Raw genomic sequence first — 17456 nt, 5'->3', positions numbered from 1 at the left:
TCCTCTCTCCTTCTAAGAATGAGACTTGTGCTTGACTTGTTCTTGGTTCTGGATGTGAAAGGCTGAAGGGGGCAGGTTCTATCCTTCCTTCCCCTAATGTGCCTGGGAACTCACTAGCCATGAGCAGGAAAGGCTGTTAATGGACACCCAGGCTTGGTAAGGTCTTCTATCTGCATCTTACACCTACAACATAAGGATGCTCTTGAGCCTCTTTCACAGATAAGCAAATGAGGGCTGGACTGAGGGCCATCTTCCCCATATTTGTTCCCCTCATTTTGAGTTCCCAGAAAGTGAGAGGAGAAAGCAGTGGTGGGAAGAGACCACACTGGCAGCAATGTTGTCCTCTTAATGGAGACACAGGCCACACGTGCCCTGCTGTCTTTCCATTCTAGAGGTCTGGAGCAGGTGGAGAGTCGGCCAGGGTTCATCTTTTGTGTCACTGTGATGAGGCCACAAGGTGTTTAGAGGCTTAGACCAGGCTAAGGCAAATGTGTGCCGGGGTGGAGACAAGGCATCACGTAAGAAGGGACTCAAGGTAGATCTGGATATGGTGGGGAGATTTGAGAAGAGTTGGAAGAGGTGAGGCACCAACCCAAACAGAGATTTGGGGGAAAGTCATCTCAGGTAGAGGGAAAGCCAGCACTGTTGGTCCATGGCCTCAAAAGCCACAAGGAAGTCAGTCAGCTGGTGCAGAGCCTCAAGTGGCCCAAGGCCAGGTCATGCAGTGCCTCCTGGAATCCAGCAGAGGAGTCACGTGATCTGATGAGGGTCTGGAAATAGCCCCTCCGGCTACCTGTACCGGACACAGACAGAAGGGCTGGCTAGAAGGCTCCTGTGTAAACTGCAGTGGTACTGTGGTGGGTTCAAGATGGAGTCAAGCAAAGGGTGGCAACAGGTAGGGATGAGCAGAAAAAGCAAGCCTTCTGTACTCTGCACCGCCGCCCCAGGACTCCCGGGGAAATTCCTGCCACTGCGAGGAACAGAATAGCTTGCTCTGGAGGGAGATAGGGAGAAAGCTCAGATCTGTCCCATTCCTAGCAGCTCGAAAACTGTCTTCCTCTTATTTATTAAAATATATTGTGTGTGCATGTATGTTTGTGTGAAGTTGTGCACCACACATATGCAAGCGTCCTCAGAGGTCAGAGATGTTGAACCTCCAGAATCAGGCTCACAAGCAATTGTGAGCCACCATATGGGTGCTGGGACCAAGCCTGGGTGCCGGGACCAAGCCTGGGTGCTCTACAGGAGCAGTAAGAGCTCTTAAACACTGAGCCATTTCTCCAGCTCCCTGGTTTGGCTTTTAAAGACAGGCTTCTTGCTATGTAGTCTAAACTGGCCATAAACTCCCTTGTTTTCCTTAGCCTCTAGAGTGCCTGGATTACCAATGTGTATCTTACCACACTAGGCTGACAGAGCTACTAAGAACTGATGGCATCACACAAGTACAGAGATGTTGCCAGGGGGCAGAAAGGAGAAGCAATTAGCCTCCCCTGCGGGTACCCTCAGCTGTGTATTGTAATTTCACTTGGATAAAAGATGCGCACCATATATTTTACAAGCACTAATCAAATATGTAACACCCTTTACTGTGCAGGGTCATGCAAGCAACAGGTTCCCACAGAACATTCTAGATGGTTTCTCCAGAACAAATGACACTGTCACCAGCCCATGACTGCAACTGATTATCGGATGCTATTTTCATTTGTATTACAGTGTTGAAAAGAAAGTGTAACAACAAAAATATTTATTGGTGCTTCTCTCATGCATCAGGGGTTTGAGCATCCTCTCTGCTATTTCAGGTAATGGCCCTCACTTCATGCAAGAATATTCCCTCATGCCGGGCGGTGGTGGCGCACACCTTTAATCCCAGCACTCGGGAGGCAGAGGCAGGCGGATCTCTGTGAGTTTAAGGCCAGCCTGGTCTACAAGAGCTAGTTCCTAAGGACAGGCTCTAAAAAAGCTGCAGAGAAACCCTGTCTCGAAAAACCAAAAAAAGAGAAAAAAAAGAAAAAAAAAAGAATATTCCCTCATTTGTGTGTGCATGTGTGTGCATGCTGCATACGATGCAATAGCTATAGATATGGCAAACATTTAGGGTACATCGTTAATGTTTTTCTCCATGGCTTATTCAAATCTTGACGAGTAATGAAACAATAAAGCATTCGCCACTTTTGTGTTGTGAATGTTCCCACCCTGGCCAATTGTGAGCCACTGAGCAGACGCGACTGAACGTGGGCTTGGGAATCCACGCATCACTGTGTGCCCTTATATAGAAGTTCCACCAGGCAGACACAGTACATACAAATAACCCCAAGAGTGTAGAAAATAGTAAAATGTAGTCAAATAATTAGGAAGTAATGAGATCTGAGTATTTATTGCCTTTGTGTTTAATACAATTTGTTGAATTGTAGTTTATATAATTTAGTTTTTAGTGGTAGTTGTGCTGAAAACTAGCTCTCAGAATCACTGGAACTTAACACACTTGTCTCTCATGGCCATGCAGAAACCAGCTCAGTGTTAGCCCTGACTACGTGGGACACACTGAATCACCATCCTCCTAACTTAGTCAGGAAGTTACTACTTGCAAGAATGAAGTAACCAGAGGTCTAGGGCAAGATGAGTTGCCAAGCAGCTGCATCCTGAAGTGCAGGGACGGGCTCAGGATGTGACTGCTGCAGGAAGGGGACAGTAAGGATCTGACAGCACCTCCTGGATGCGGGGTGCTACACCCCCACCCCCATACTGCACTGCGATCCTTTTCAGATCCCAGTGGATCTTCATGGAGGTGGGTCTACCTGAAAAGGCTCTTCACTGGGTCTTATGGCTGTAGTTATCAACAAATTAGCTGCCAATGGCATGCCAATCACACACCAATCAAGGAAAGAATAGATTTGCCATAGACCTAAGCTCAAATGCTGATTCTGCCACTGAGTAAGTGGCCCACAGTTTCTCCAAGCCACAATCAGGGCAGTGGGATGTCTCTTTCCCAAGAAGGAAGGAGTTGAAATTCAACCCAACTCAGCCTTGGGCCCGGGGTAGAAGTTGCTGGTGGAATGAGCGGCAGCCCCGAGAGAAGCAGAAGAATGGCAGATGAAGCTGGACAACAGAAGTTGGACAGAGCACACTTTGCAGTGTTGGCCATATGTCTTGAGGCCACAGGCGCCTCAGGAATCCAGATACCAAGCCCAGAATGTTCTCTGGAGGGCCAGGATCTCAGTGGCTCTTTGTTCTTCTAAGGAAAAAGTGGGGCTGGAAAGATAACTCAGTGGTTAAGAATACTGGCTGCTCTTCCAGAAGACACAGGTTTGATTCCTGGCACCCACATGGCAGCTCACAACTGTCTGTAACTCCAGTTTCAGAGAATTCAACACACTCATATAGACATGTATGCAGGCAAAACATCAATGAACATAATGAACATTACACACACACACACACACACACACACACACACACACACTTTTTTAAAAAGCGGAGAGGAGCAGTGTTCCTTCCCTTGGTCCCGTACAGAGCCTCGCGGTGTCTCAGTGCAGGGACCATAGAGGTCCCCCAACCGCCCCCCCCACACGGGGGTGTGAAGAGCTGCAGTGGGCTCATTACTAAGTCATTACCGTTCTGAACAGTATTAATAGAAAAGCTTGCGTGGAGCTGGGGAACATGCCTGCCCCCGGGGTGTGGTAGAATAGCTAATGCTCTGTGACGCCTCTCAGCATGGAGACCACGCGCACATATATTTTTCTCATTTGATTCCCACAACAAAGCAGCGTAGGTAGTCAGTGTTTTCCTCTAGTTTGTTTTATAAACCAGGAATTGCCGGTTGAGGGAGGTGAAAGGTCTCCCGGGGCCACAGAACCAGGTAGCAAGCGAATAAGACCTTGACACGGAGCTGTATTTCCAGACCCTACCTTTCCCGTCTCCCTACCTGCTCAAAGAAACTGAGAAACAGATGGGTCCTGGAAAGGCAGACAGGTGGGAACTGAGGTTTGTAGTAAGTGGCCAGCAGTGTGGCCTCAGCTCCCCTGGACAGTGGCCTCACATGACAGCCAACAGCCACTTCTAGAGCTGCCGGGGGACATTAGAAGGAGGAGTTCAAAACGCTGGCTAAGCATCCAGCACAGAGAATATAAGTTTATTATCCCAGAGGTGACACCCTATGGCTTGCCTGTCATTCCAGAGACAAGAGGCAGGAGATGGATATAGCAATACCACCCCCACCCCTACCACCCCACCCTGGTTCTCAGATCAGAAGTGATTGCTCCTCCCTGTCCCAGATCCCCTGGGACTCCCACATCACCTGGAGTTTCCTTGGGGATGGGGTGCTGGACTCACAGTTAGGATGCATGCTGGGGAATCCACCCCAGGTGGGGGCTGACCTGCCCTGATGCTGGAGGCAGAGCTTGCACCCTGCGAAGTGGTGATTTCCATTCTGGCCTTGGCCTTGGAGCTGACCCAGGGTGCACCTTCCCCCAGAGTCACAGTTTGGGAGGAAGTGCGGGCTGTGTGGAGGACATGATCTGACAGATGTTCCGCTCTGCCTTGGTTTCATCAGCAGCGTGGCGGAGTTACAGGTGGCTAAGACTAGAAGGGACAGAACGTGGCCATCGGTGTAAGCATGCCTTCCTCCCTTTTCAGAGGAAGTTCCAGGTGCCACGTGATTGTCCTTTGTGTCAGTTACCAGGGTGAATCTTCCTATCAGGCAGGATTGGAGAGGGTAGCAGGACAGAGGGGTGGCAGAGTGGCAGGGTAGCAGGGTGGCAGGGTGGGCTGGCAGGATGGCAGGGTAGTGGGATGGCAGGGTTATAGGGTGGTAACGGGAGCATTCGGAGGCCTCTCTTAGCCTCCAAAGCAAGTGTCTATGGCTCCCAAACTTCAGACATCACCCTGTTCCATTCGATGACTGTCCCTATGTTCAACTTCCTCCTTGTGCCTTTGCCTTGTCCCTTGACCCTTCCCCAGTGTCTCCTGAACTCCTGACGCATGTAAACACCATGAAGCCCTCAGAAACCAAACCCAGCACATGCTGGCGTACACAGGGCAGGCTGATAGGCTTAGGCTCAAGACCAGGAGGGTTCCACTGCTAAGGAGTGTCATGCCGCCCGGGTCCTGTGTTTTGATTTCACCCAGCTGTGCCTGTGTGCATTTAGATTAATCCTGTTAGCTGGCAGGAGCGGGGCTACCGCTGTTTATCAAGAGTGCTTGTGCGATTCCGCTTGATATGCAGCCTCCTTCCTGAGCACTGTGGAGCATTGCAGAGTGCCAGGCTCTTTGACTCTTCCCCAGCCGTGAAGAGACAACTGCGCCCCCCACTCTGCCCTGCAGAAGGATGTGTAGCACCTACACACAGAAGGCCTGAGCACCCACTACCTCCTCTGTTCCCCTCATCTGCTCCTGCTCAGACCACATTTTTATCACATCTGAGACTCCTGGGCCTGAGAGGGGCTGAGGGGACCCTGCCATCCCTTCCGTGGAGGAGCTGGTAACATCTGTCCGCTTACAGAGGTGTGCCCTGTGGGTGAAATAGGTCATTGATGGTTTTCTTGGAGGCATCCAGCTCTGCAGTGTTACCAGAGGTCAGCCGTGAGGATAGCCTGATGACGTACATTTGCAATGGTCTGGTCCCTCTTGACAGCATGTCCTTTGCGAAGGTGCCAGTGCAAATGACCCCTCGCTTCCTCATCTGTTAAATGGGATAATCTGCCCCTCACCCATTCAGAGGCCAACAAAATTGGTACTTGTCTGTCATTTTGCACTTTTTTTTAATGTAGGGGCTCAAATACCCTAAGCTGGCTTTAAACTCAGAATATAGACAAGGATGACCTTGATCTGTCTCTACCTCTCAAATGCTGGAATTATAGATATGCATCACCATGCCTGGTTTACGGAGTGCTGGGATCGAACACAGAACTTTGTGCACAACGGGCAAGCAGTCTAGCATCAGTCTTTTGTAGGTGACAGGATTTTGCCATGTAGACCAGGCTAGCCTCAAATTGCAGCAGGCTCCAGCCTTTGCTATGCTGGGATGACAGGTGTCTACCACCATACCAACTGTCATGCACATTATACCCACGGTGTGGAGGAGGGGACTGGCACCCTCAGACACCTGGTAGGAAGACTGAGGTAAGACGGTCAGCAGTCATCCAAGGCCAGACTTAGTGCCACTGTCTTCATGTCATTGACACACACGTGGTCAATCTTGAGGAGACCTCAAGGTCGTTCATGGTCATCTGTGCAGGGTCCTAATAGCATGAGAACCTCTACAGAGAGGCAGTGCGTGGAACAGATGCTGCCCTCCACTACAATTGACGAGAGAAAGTACTCAGTGGAGGGGACCCCATCAGCAACAAACACCCCACCACTGAGGGACACCTTCCTGACGGAGACTATGATTATTATCAGTAGGTCTGGGTTCAACACTTAACTCCACTCTTCCTGGGTGAACTCAGAGGCACCTCTTCCCAGAAGACAGTTCCATTTACACTCCACCCAAAATTCCCATGAACAAGGTCACCACTCCCCAGCCTCAACCGCTCCCCAGCCTACACCACTCCCCAGCCTCCACCGCTACCCAGCCTTCACATCTTGCACTCAAGTTCTGATACGGCTTTATCTCTCCTTTTGTTAGCTTTCTTGATATAGAATTTAAATGCCACACAGTTCACTCATTTACAATGTGTAGTTCCAGCCTGGGAGATGGCTCAGTCAGTAAAATGCTTGCTGATAGTAAAATGAATATTCACACATCCAGAAGCCACATTTAAAATGCCGGGAACGGTGGTTCATGCATATAATGCCAGCACTAAGGTAGCAGATCCCCGAGACTTGTTTTCTGTTTGTGTTTTGGCTGTTTGTATCTTCCTTAGCAAGATAGACATCCAGAGCTTTTGTCCGTATTGTAATTGGCATTTGCCATTTACTAGCGAGCTGTGTTCTTCCCATTTTTGGATTGCAAGCCCCTTGGTTCAGATTCGAATGTCTAGCCGAGCCCAGTCCCGTGATTCAGGAGGACAATCACAGCTCTTGCTTAGAATGACGTGGGCTCAAATTTTCCTTGAGATGCTGAACACTGGGGTGTTTATGACGGACCCATCTATGGAGTAGATGGAATCACACATAGCAAGCAGCATACACAAGGCTCTTGTGTGTAGTTGGTGCCGAGCCATTTCTTTCTTTTCTTTTTATTTTTTATACAGTATATCTTATCATATTTTCACCTCCCCCAACTCCTCCCAGATTCTCCATACCCACCCAATTTCATGTTCTTTCTGCTCTCTCAAAACAAAACAAAAACAAAATGAAAATCAAAAAAAGACCAAAAAAACCCATTAAGACAAAAAATATCAAAATGAAGCAAAAAGTTCACATACAAAAACACCATGGAATCCATTTTTTGTTAGCCAACAACACCTGGGCATGGGGCCTGTCCTGGAGGGCCGTTGATATGCCCAGTGTCGCTGCATTGAAGCAAACTGGTTTTCCCTTTCCTAGGAGGCTTCAACTGCAAAGGGCCCCCTTTTCAGTGGGTGGAACTGTGTCCTCCTTCTCTGTGCTGTGGCTTGGTCTGGTTTGAACCAGTGAAAGTCTTGTGTGCTGTCACAGTCTCTGCGAGCTCATTTGTGTACCAGTCCTGGTACCTCTCTTCCACTGAGGAAGGTGAGAAACCCCATTACTCCTGCTTTGCAGGTAAGAACCCCAAGCAACAGAGAACTTGCTCAGGATGGTTGAACGGCAAGTGGCAGAACTGGGACCTGAACCCAGATCCGGGAAACCTCAGGGTTGGAGCCACGTTGCTTTCCCAGTGTGTGACAACCGAATGAGAAAGTGGAGCCCCCACTGCTCACAAGTTGTCTGCTTTCCTGTAGGATCCTTCCAGTCACCATGAAATTCTTGACTATTGAGCAAAGACTGTCTGTCCCCTATCATCTCCTCCTCCCGTAGGCCCTGGTCAGCCTTCTAGAGGACACCAGGTAGCTAGGAGGTTGAGCATGGTGAATTCTTCTCTCCTCCTACTCGCTCACACAGGCAGTAGCTTGTGAAACCGGGCTGAGTCTGTGGAGTGCTGCTTCCCATAACCTCTCTAGGACGCCTGCTGTGTGCAGAGAGAGCGAGAGACATGAATGCAGCTTTCAACAGGAGATGGGACTCTGGTTAGTGATGACGTAGCTCTGTAAACCAGGCAGCTGCCAGTCCAATTACCAGGAACAGGGCTGAAGCCTAAAGTAATAGAGCTCATGGCTGATGCAAGGGGTGGGGAGGGCAGAGGGTAAGGAGGCAGGATGTGGAGGGTGGGCTGGGGAGGTCACTCACCGGGACTTGCTCATGTTAGCCACATAGCGGTCCTATGCTTGCTTAGCTTTTTGAGTTACACCACTTTGGGGCCAACCCACTGTGGCTTTGAGGCACATACGACCCCTCATCCCAGTCTATGAGGTCAGGTTGGTCTTAGAGGAAACAGTGAGGAGTTGCTCAATGCCTAAATTCCCTCCCACACATACCCAAGGCAAGAGACACCCCCCAAGCCCTAGACATCAGCAGCCTCATTTTCATCTCTTCAAGATCACCCCTGGGATCATGGCAAGGACCCACATGGGGCTCCTCTCCAGTCCTTGAGAATTCAGACTCAAAGAGCACGCAGACACTGGCACTCCCAGGATTAAATGGGCAGCAGGTCAGGGCAGGCCAGGCCAGGCCTAAGCTGCAATCTGATAGCAGCTTAGGCCTGAGTTCCCTTTGCCTTGGGGAAAACCAAGTACCATTGATCCAAGCCATACCTACAAATCCATGTCACATCTGAGAGCCTGGGCTTGGAGGACAGTCAGGGTGACCCTCACTGGGATTCAGCCTCTTTCAAGGAGCTTTGTCAATGGGCTTCTACCTGCATTGCTGTGGAATGGGTTAGAGACCTGTGCCTTGCTCACCAAGGTATAAGGATCTACGGGTTTTTCAAGTTAGTCTCCAAAGCTCACAGACGATTGAGTTTATCCATAAAAAAGCCAAAACTACAAACACAGACAACAGATGATGAATGGTTGCTACAGGCAGAAGAAGGGGGAAAGGTGGACATTGTGGCGTGGATTTTGTTTTAAAAGATATTAATTTTTATCCCAATTTTTAATTACATGCATATGTGGGTTGGCAGGGAGGGTATATGCACATGAGTGCATGTGCTGTAGGTGGACAGAAGAGGGCGCCAGATCCCCCAGAACTGGAGCTGCAGGCTGTTGTAAGCCATCTGACACCGGTGCTGAGAACCACATTCAGGGTGTCTGCAGAAGAAGAAAGCATTCTACGTCATCTCTGCAACCCCTGGTTTGGATCATGAACATCCCCTAAATCTTAGGCACTGAAGGCCTGGTACCCAAGCAGCCGTGTCAGAATAAGACCTTGGGGAGGTGAATGGATTCTGAGGGCTGACCCCATTGGTGTGTTAATCCATCTTGGATTCACAGTTTAACACAGTTTGGAAGGGGTGGGATCTTTAGGAGGTGGTACCCTGTTGGAGGAAGAAGGTCATTTGACCCTGCCCCTTCCTCCTAGCTGTTATGAGATGAACAGCTTACCCACCACATATACACACAATGTGCTGCCACACACCCAAACCCCCACCTCACTCCAAGCATCCAGGGACTAAAACTTCTGAAGCTATGGGCCAAAATACCCCTTTCTCTTTTCAGTTGGTTTCTCTGGGGATTTTGCCACAGCAATGAAAAGCTGACTAACCCAACGGGCCAGTGAAAGTCATCCTTTCTTGGCAGGAGCCTTTGGTGAGAGTTGCCCTGTATTTCCGTTGTATCAACATCCACACCCTGAATGTGATCTTGTGCTGTTTTGCAAGATGTTAATGTTGGGGAACGGTGATGGAGGACTCTCATTGGTTAATAAAGAAACTGCCTTGGCTTTTTGATAGGGCAGGATTTAGATAGGTGGAGTAGACAGAACAGAATGCTGGGAAGAAGGGAAGTTAGTCAGACACCATGCCTCTCCTCTCTGAGACAGACATCATGGAGCCAGCCACCAGGTCAGACATGCTGAATCTTCCCCGGTAAGACACCACCTCGTGGTGCTACACACATTATTAAATATGGGCTAAAGCCAGATGTGAGAATTATCTAATAAGAGGCTGAAACTAATGGGCCAGGCAGTGTTTAAATGAATACAGTTTATGTGTTGTCATTTCCAGGGCTAAGCTAGCTATGTGGGCGCCAGGCGGGATGAAAAGCAGGCCTGCCCGCAGCTCCTCACTACAGAACGGAAATGAAGGGCACCCTGGATCTCCGCGGTTTCCCATGAAGACTTGTGGTTTGGCAGCTATGAGTTATCTCAAAATACAATGTTTAATGCTAAAAAAAAAATAGAGTTGCTGAAACAATGTCAAGTGGAGAACAACAATCCATGACAACAGTACCTATTCCCCAAGGACTCCTCGACAAGATAACGTGTCCTGGGAATTTGTGTCAAATAAAACCATGCTGGCAAATGAGGAGAGAGGCCAGGTAGGAAGAGCCTGACCATAGGTTTAATACCTTCTATTTCTGTGCCTACTATGAGTGTGTAATAAATGTGGAAGGGAATGAATGAATGAATGAATGAAGAGTGACCTGTTGACCTCTGAGGGAATGAAGTGGGTCTACAGTAAAAGGAGTTTGGAACTCAGCCAGCAGCACTCTCCAGCCTGGATGAGCCAGACCAGGTCCTCGCCTTGCCTCCCGCATCCAGCACTGGGAGCGGACTCTGTGTGTGTGTGTGTGTGTGTGTGTGTGTGTGTGTGTGTGTGTGCCTGCAAGGATGAGGACGGCCGAGTGATGCACTTTAATTAGTGCAAGAGTAAATTACATCGGACGAACAGAGCCCCGGCTCCTCCCGACGGCGTGGGGAAAATGGAAGCCTAGCATTTCCAATTTAAGGTTTAGTTAGATAATGCCTATTGGTGCCAGTAGATTACAGAGTGGATATTAAATCCTGCAGGATTTGGATTCGGAGCGTACAAATGGAATCCATAAGTAGAAGGAAGCAGCCGGAAGGAGCTGGCCCTGCTGTCCTCAGCTAATGAGGAGCCTTCTTGCTGTGGCAGAGCAGCTGGCGTAGAACTAAGTCCCAAAGCGTCCGCTCACACAGACAGGTCTAGAGGACGCAGTCGTCACACAAACGCCAGGGTTAGAGGGACTTTTCTCATGTGCTCCCTGAACGGGCTTGAGTGGAAAACTGATGGAACAGAGGCATCTGGATCTTTCCCCACTGCCCACTCCTCCCTTCAGCCAACTCCTATGCTACCTTCAAAACACTTCAAGCGCCTCCTTAAATTCCTGTGTGAGCAGGAGGATCCCAGGCTCCCCCTGGCATTGCATTCCCCACCAGTCCTCCTAGACCTTACTTCTCCCCCCCCCCACACACACACACTCTCTCTCTCAGGAAAGGTTACTCTCCCACACTCCTTCCCCCAGCGCAAAGCGGCACCCGACGTCCACACACTGCACTAATGGCATCTCCAGCTGATGTGGAGTTACCTTCCAACAGCCAGTGCACCTTTGAATACATGATATATTCGCAGCATTGGGGTCTCAAGACCTTCAAAAGGACCTCAGGAGGAAGTCCCACTGCTGCCCTGCTTTGTGGCTTCCAGGTCTGCCCTGGTGATAACTGTGGCCCTGAGTGCCTGTCTGGGGTCACTCTCCTCAGCCGAGCCATTGTATCTCTGCTTTCCCGCTTCCTTGGCAGGACAGCAGGATTCAGCCCACCATCCCCACTGTCTTTACTTGGAACCTTGTGCAGAGGCGAGACCTTGTCACTATGCACAGGACAGCCTCGTGTTTCTGCTTATTTCTAAGCCAGGTTCCTCTCAGAGGGGATGTGAGCTGTAACCAAGACCTGCAAGGGTAGACTCCCGGGCCTTACTTTTCCTCCAGCTGGTGCACAGCGGTTCCTCAGAACCCAAGACAGTCTGGTACCAGGATGCAGCGGATACCAAATTCCATGGATAAACTAGTCCTGTGTCTAAAACAGCATGTCCTTTCACGCCACCTATGCACAGCCTCCTATACACGGTACATAGCACCTAGATGACTTACAACACCTCAGACGATGCCAATGCTATGGAAATAGGTGTCAGATTGTATTGTCTGGGGACTAATGACAAGATAAAAATGCTTATACATGTTTAATGTAGATGCCATTTTTTTTTCAAGTAATTTTCTTCCCCAGTCGCTTAGATGCACGGGTACAGATTCTGCAGATCCAGCGAGCCGGCTGCACCAAGGTTGATTGGCATCTTGTGATAGCTTCTGTGGTATTCCTGGACCAGCAGACTCTGGGCAGCAAAAATGAGCAGTCTTGAAAGTGCAGACTCAGGGCCCCAAGTCTTGGGCTGAGACAGGGGCACCAGCAGGGAGCGTGGGCCTTCTCTAGAATGGAGATGACGTCACACACGCTCAGGCAGAAGGTTCAGACTCAGGGAAGGTGGATGAAGCAGCTTATTAGTCTAAGCAGGATAAAAATGTGTAAATTAATTACCCCGGCCACCCGTGCATGTAGTGGCTGGCCCTACACTCTGGAAGAAGCCTGGCCTCTGTCCTTCCCACAGTTTGGTTCCCCTGCCAGATGCGGCTCAGGGGACCTGTGGCTACATGCCCATGGGGAAAGGAAGGGATCAGGCTCAGCCTGGCCACAGCATGCGCAGCCAAGCAACATGAAGGAGACAAGCAGGCCTTTGCCTACATGGGAAGGTTCAGTTTCTAAGCCATCACCATAAAAGCAGTGGGCAGAAACCACAGGCAAGGACAGGGAGGGACAGGGCCACCCTTGTCTCGTTCATTCGTTCATGAGCACCTGTCTAGCCCTGACAACAAAGAGTAAGGCACTTGGTGGACCAGTGCTTGCTTTTAATTTAATCCTCACGCTTAGGCACATTAGCCTAATTAGTATTAGCCCCATCCTGCAGACAAGAAAACTGAGGGTCAGAAAGAAGAGAGTATCCTGTTCTGTTGCCCCAACCTGCTCCTTCCCATGCAGGCACAAGCAAGGTGTGATCTCTGGAATTTTATCCTCCTTAGGCCCTGGCAGTCCAGGCAAAGCCCCCCTCACCAGCTCCTCTGCTGAGGACCTGCTTCCCCACTTGCTACTCAGTCCCCTGCCTCCAGCTGCTTCCTGCTCAGCGTGGGTCAGCTTCCCTGTCTGCTTGCCCTCCACCTCCACAGTGGGGCTCCTGGCTGATGTCTCTACAACTGTGCAGGCTCCTGAGGCCCTCCGCTCGCTCACTGTGTGTGCTGAATCCTCCCCTTGAAGCCCCTCCCGTGGAGACAGCCACTGCACTTGCTGCCAGCCCAGCTCTGTGCGTGGTTGTAATGGAGCCTTGATTCCTGATGGGCTGGTCACTGCCCTCCTCACACAGGGAACTCAGCTGCATGCCAGGCCTGACTGGTCCCTCCAAAGCTTCCTGCCATGAGTCTCCGCAGGACTGTGCCCTCTTCAGAGAGCTCACCTTCCACACCCTGGGTTGAACTTTCTGATTAGCACACTCTTTCATCTCACCTCCTCCCGACAGAAAGCTAGATTCAGGTCCCCACCACCCTGCAGTCCTCCTCGCAATGCCTGTGCCTACCTCTTGCCATGGCTCCAATAATGTCACCCCTTGGTATCTGACAAGGATTGATTACAGTACCAGCCCCCAGGATCCACAGATGCACAGCTACTTGTGGAAAGCACTGTGAAATTTGAATATAACCCACGCACATCCTCCTGCACATTTCAAATCTTCCCAATTACCTATATCTGATACAATGTAAATGCTGTGTAAATAAGTGTATTGTTTAGAGAATAATGACAAGGGAAAAAAGGCTCCGTGTTCCATACAGGTGCAATTTTTTTCCCCATAACATTTTTAATCTGCCTTTGGTTGAATCTGCCGATCCAGAACATCAGCTACAGACAGCAAGGAGGGCAGGCTCTGACTATGAATGAATGGAGTTTTATTCGTGGGTCTCATGTCTGTCCCCAATCCTGTCCCCTCAATGAGACCCCTGTCTATCTGTCTAGACCTGGGCCTAGAAAATAAACTCATCAACCCACACCTCTTAGCAGTTGGTGACATGGCCCCCACCCTCAAGGCCATCAGAGTTCTTGTGAACACAGGCAGGCCTCCCAGTTACTAGAGCAGCAGGGAGGTCACTGTCAATAATGGGATTTGTCTGATTGATATTAATTTATTGAAAACCACGAGCACAGCGTAAGTTCTTCTCTCCTCCCTCTCTGTCTCCCTCCCTCCCCTAGAGTCCTGTCCATCCTGGTGAATCTCAGGGACCCTGGGAGTATTCTCATCACCTGGGGAAGAGTTGAGCTCCACTACCCCTGTAGAATCCTCATCTCCCCACCCCAAAGGGGCCAACTCACACTCCCTTCCTCTCTCCCTTAGCCTCTTCTGGGCCCCAGCTTTGGCAAGGTGATGGATTCTGAACCAGAAGTTGGCACATCCACCAAATAATGATTGTTTATCTCCCTTGTTTACGTGGCTGAACGACAGCTTGTTTTCAACTTGATAGTCAATGCTCGGAAAGACAAAACCGCTCCTTCTTTTGTCACTCTTGGGAGATAGCGTGGAGATGTGATGGGGAAGATGTGAGGACAGAAGGCTGCAGGAAGGAGCCTGGTGAGTCCACAGCCCCTGCTCAGGGCAGACCTGCAAACGGAGCCCCCATGGTAGAGCCCCCAGAAATGGGGCATCCTCTGCCCAACCCGCTTTCTATCAGCCAGCTATGGCATGCCCTAGTGGGACACGGGGCAAGTCCTTCCCTCCTGCTCGGGGTTTGCCTTCCAACAGTATGCATCCCATAGTCCAGGACAAGAAGGTCTGATTAGCTAATGGTGAGGGAGTGGGAGAAGCAGGCTGGCTCCCTTTGTGGAAGAACTGGCTGAGCAACCCAGACCCTGCAGCCTAGGCAAAGGAGCGCAGCACGACTCTGTGCCTATTAACCATGGTGAAATGCTGTCACCTGCTGGTCAGTTCTAGAACTCCAGGAGCCAGAGTCTGGGAGACCTAGAGCTAAGAAATGGGTTCCTCATCATCAAGTGAAAAAGCTAAAAAAAAAAAAAAAGAGCCAAGTGGGGCAGCACAGACCTGTAATTCCAACGTGTGACAGGAATATCGTTCTTGGATACACAGTGAGTTTAAGGCCACATTGGGCTACCAGAGAGTCTCCAAAAAATAAAAAGTGATATGAGAGATAAGAACATATAAAATTATGAAAAAACATAAAATAATAACAACAACTGTGATGGTAGACTCACACTTCCTGCCAGGTTGGGATGCTGTCATTGTTCACTGTTGTTGCTTCAATGATTATAATGAAGTTAAAATCTTTCTATTATTAATCTCTCCCCAAGGTTTGCAAACGGAGTTTTGGAGCTCAGGCATCTGTTAGAAGTTCTTCTTCCATAGAAGTGGGACAACTCGCCCAAGGTCAAGCAACTGCTATATGGAAGAGCCAGGATTCCAGCCCAGGCCAAATGGCTCTGACTACACACGGTCACCTGGCTCGTCAGAGAAGCCCCGACACGCCACTGTCCCTCTCCCTGGGTCCCCATACCCTCCTCTCTCACTGCCTCACTCAGGGGACTATTCCTGAGCCCCACTGTTCCAGGACATAATGGCACTGCCCCTCCGGATTCTGAGTCCTGGAGGCCCAGAACAGAGCACAAAGTTTGTAGGACCCCAGCCTTTTCTTCTAAGTGGAAAGGTTTCTCCTGGGCCAAGGACTTGAGGTCTGAGTCTGGAGCAGTCTAGTGTGATGGGGGAAAAAAGAGGCAATCGGGCTGGGAAAGAGAGCCCTGGGGATTGGAATCAGCTGCCCGAATTCCAGCCCAGCCTCCATCCCAGTCCCTGCCTGTGACCAAGCACATTTCCCAGTCCTTCCCAATCCTATTCACTGTGACAGCCAAGAATGGACCACAGCAATGATCCAGTGAAACCCCTGGGAAACCTCCAGAGAGGGTAACTGGCTGCCCAGTTACCAAGACAAGCTGTGAGAAGTTAGGTCTCCCAACTGCCCAGCCAGAACTTCCTACTACACCTCAGTGCAGCCTCATCTTCCCTGTATGCTCGTGGGCACCCCATGTACCCAGAACTGCCTACAACCCAGAGGGTGTGGCATAAACCCCAGGTGGCAAATGTCCTGCTTCTGGGAGAGACACTTCCCGTTTGCCCTGGGACCTGGGGCCAGTCTGTCATTTTCTCTCAGAGGGAGGTGGCCTGGGAACCGAGAGGTGAAGATTCCTGGTTGCTTTATAATCACAGCTCTAGAGACAGTGGCGGTGGTGGACTGATGAGAGGTGGTGCACTCAGTGATGTTGCCACCTGGGTCCTGGTAGAGGGCCCAGGGCCTTCAGACCCTGCTATCTTCCTACCTTTCCTTGCCTCTGTGCTACTCTGTAGGTGTAAGACCTCCTAAAGCCAGGCAGTGGCTCGGCCACCCTCCGTAACTTTTCCCTGGAGGACTCTGGCTCCCATTCCATCCCTCCTCTGCAGTGGGGAGTGGGGACAGGCCCCAGGACTGGGAACCACTTGGGCCAGCACTGTTCTCAGAATCTGGGCAACTCTGGAACCTTCACTGAATCTCAGTTCCAAAGCATAGGTCCTGGAGAAGGTCAACGGACTTCATAGCAGTAAGCACACAGGTGACCTACTGGGCACTCCTTGGGGACTGTTACTTAGGAAACCCGGCTGCAAGACTGGGACTTAGGGAGCATCAGCCAAGTACGGGAAAATTCTCTTCTCTGCTCTCATGGGAGACTACCAAGGGGGTCAGAGCATGATGGCAAGTCCCTTAGCAATGCTGAGGAATCTCCCCAGAGGCCTGAGCTCCCTTCCCCTCCCCCTTTCTCCTTTCTAGCTCCCTTTCTTCTAGTTCCCAGGGGCCCCTCAAGGGAAGCCTGACTACTGAGGTCTGAAAGCTACTGACCCCACAGGAAGAGGGCCAGGGAAGGACAAGGAATATTGCTGTACCAGATACTCCAGCTGAATCTGATTTAGGTACCTTTCACAGCGTGGCATGTGTGATGTAGTGGCTGTCCCTCCCCTTCCCATCACCATTTTGACAGCCTGGGGTGAGAGTAAGGACCATTGGAGCAGAGACACATAATGCTGTGGCCCCACCAGGAGAAAGCGTGTCAAGTTTGTTTGTACTCTCTCTGTTACATCATGCTTCTGTCTGGTTTGATCATCTCTTCCAGGAAGCCCTCCATGACTGTCCCTTAGGCCTCTCTGGGGTCAAGTGATTTGGGGTGTGTCATTTCCTTCCTCTACACCCCAAGTCCAAGATGGTGCCATCCTTGGAATGCAGTCTCTGTTGTGACTTTCACCACCCAGGGCCTTGGGCCATGCCTCTGCTCCATCTTTACCACAAAGCTCAAGTCACAAGCTCAAAGCACTTACGGAAGACTCTAGGGCATGGTAGCCAGAGGATCTGACCACT

This window comes from Arvicola amphibius, chromosome 3 (assembly GCF_903992535.2).
Source record: "Arvicola amphibius chromosome 3, mArvAmp1.2, whole genome shotgun sequence".
NCBI classification, from domain to species: Eukaryota; Metazoa; Chordata; class Mammalia; order Rodentia; family Cricetidae; genus Arvicola; species Arvicola amphibius.
The sequence above is the reverse complement of the archived record's forward strand: the minus strand, read 5'-3'. Positions refer to the sequence as shown.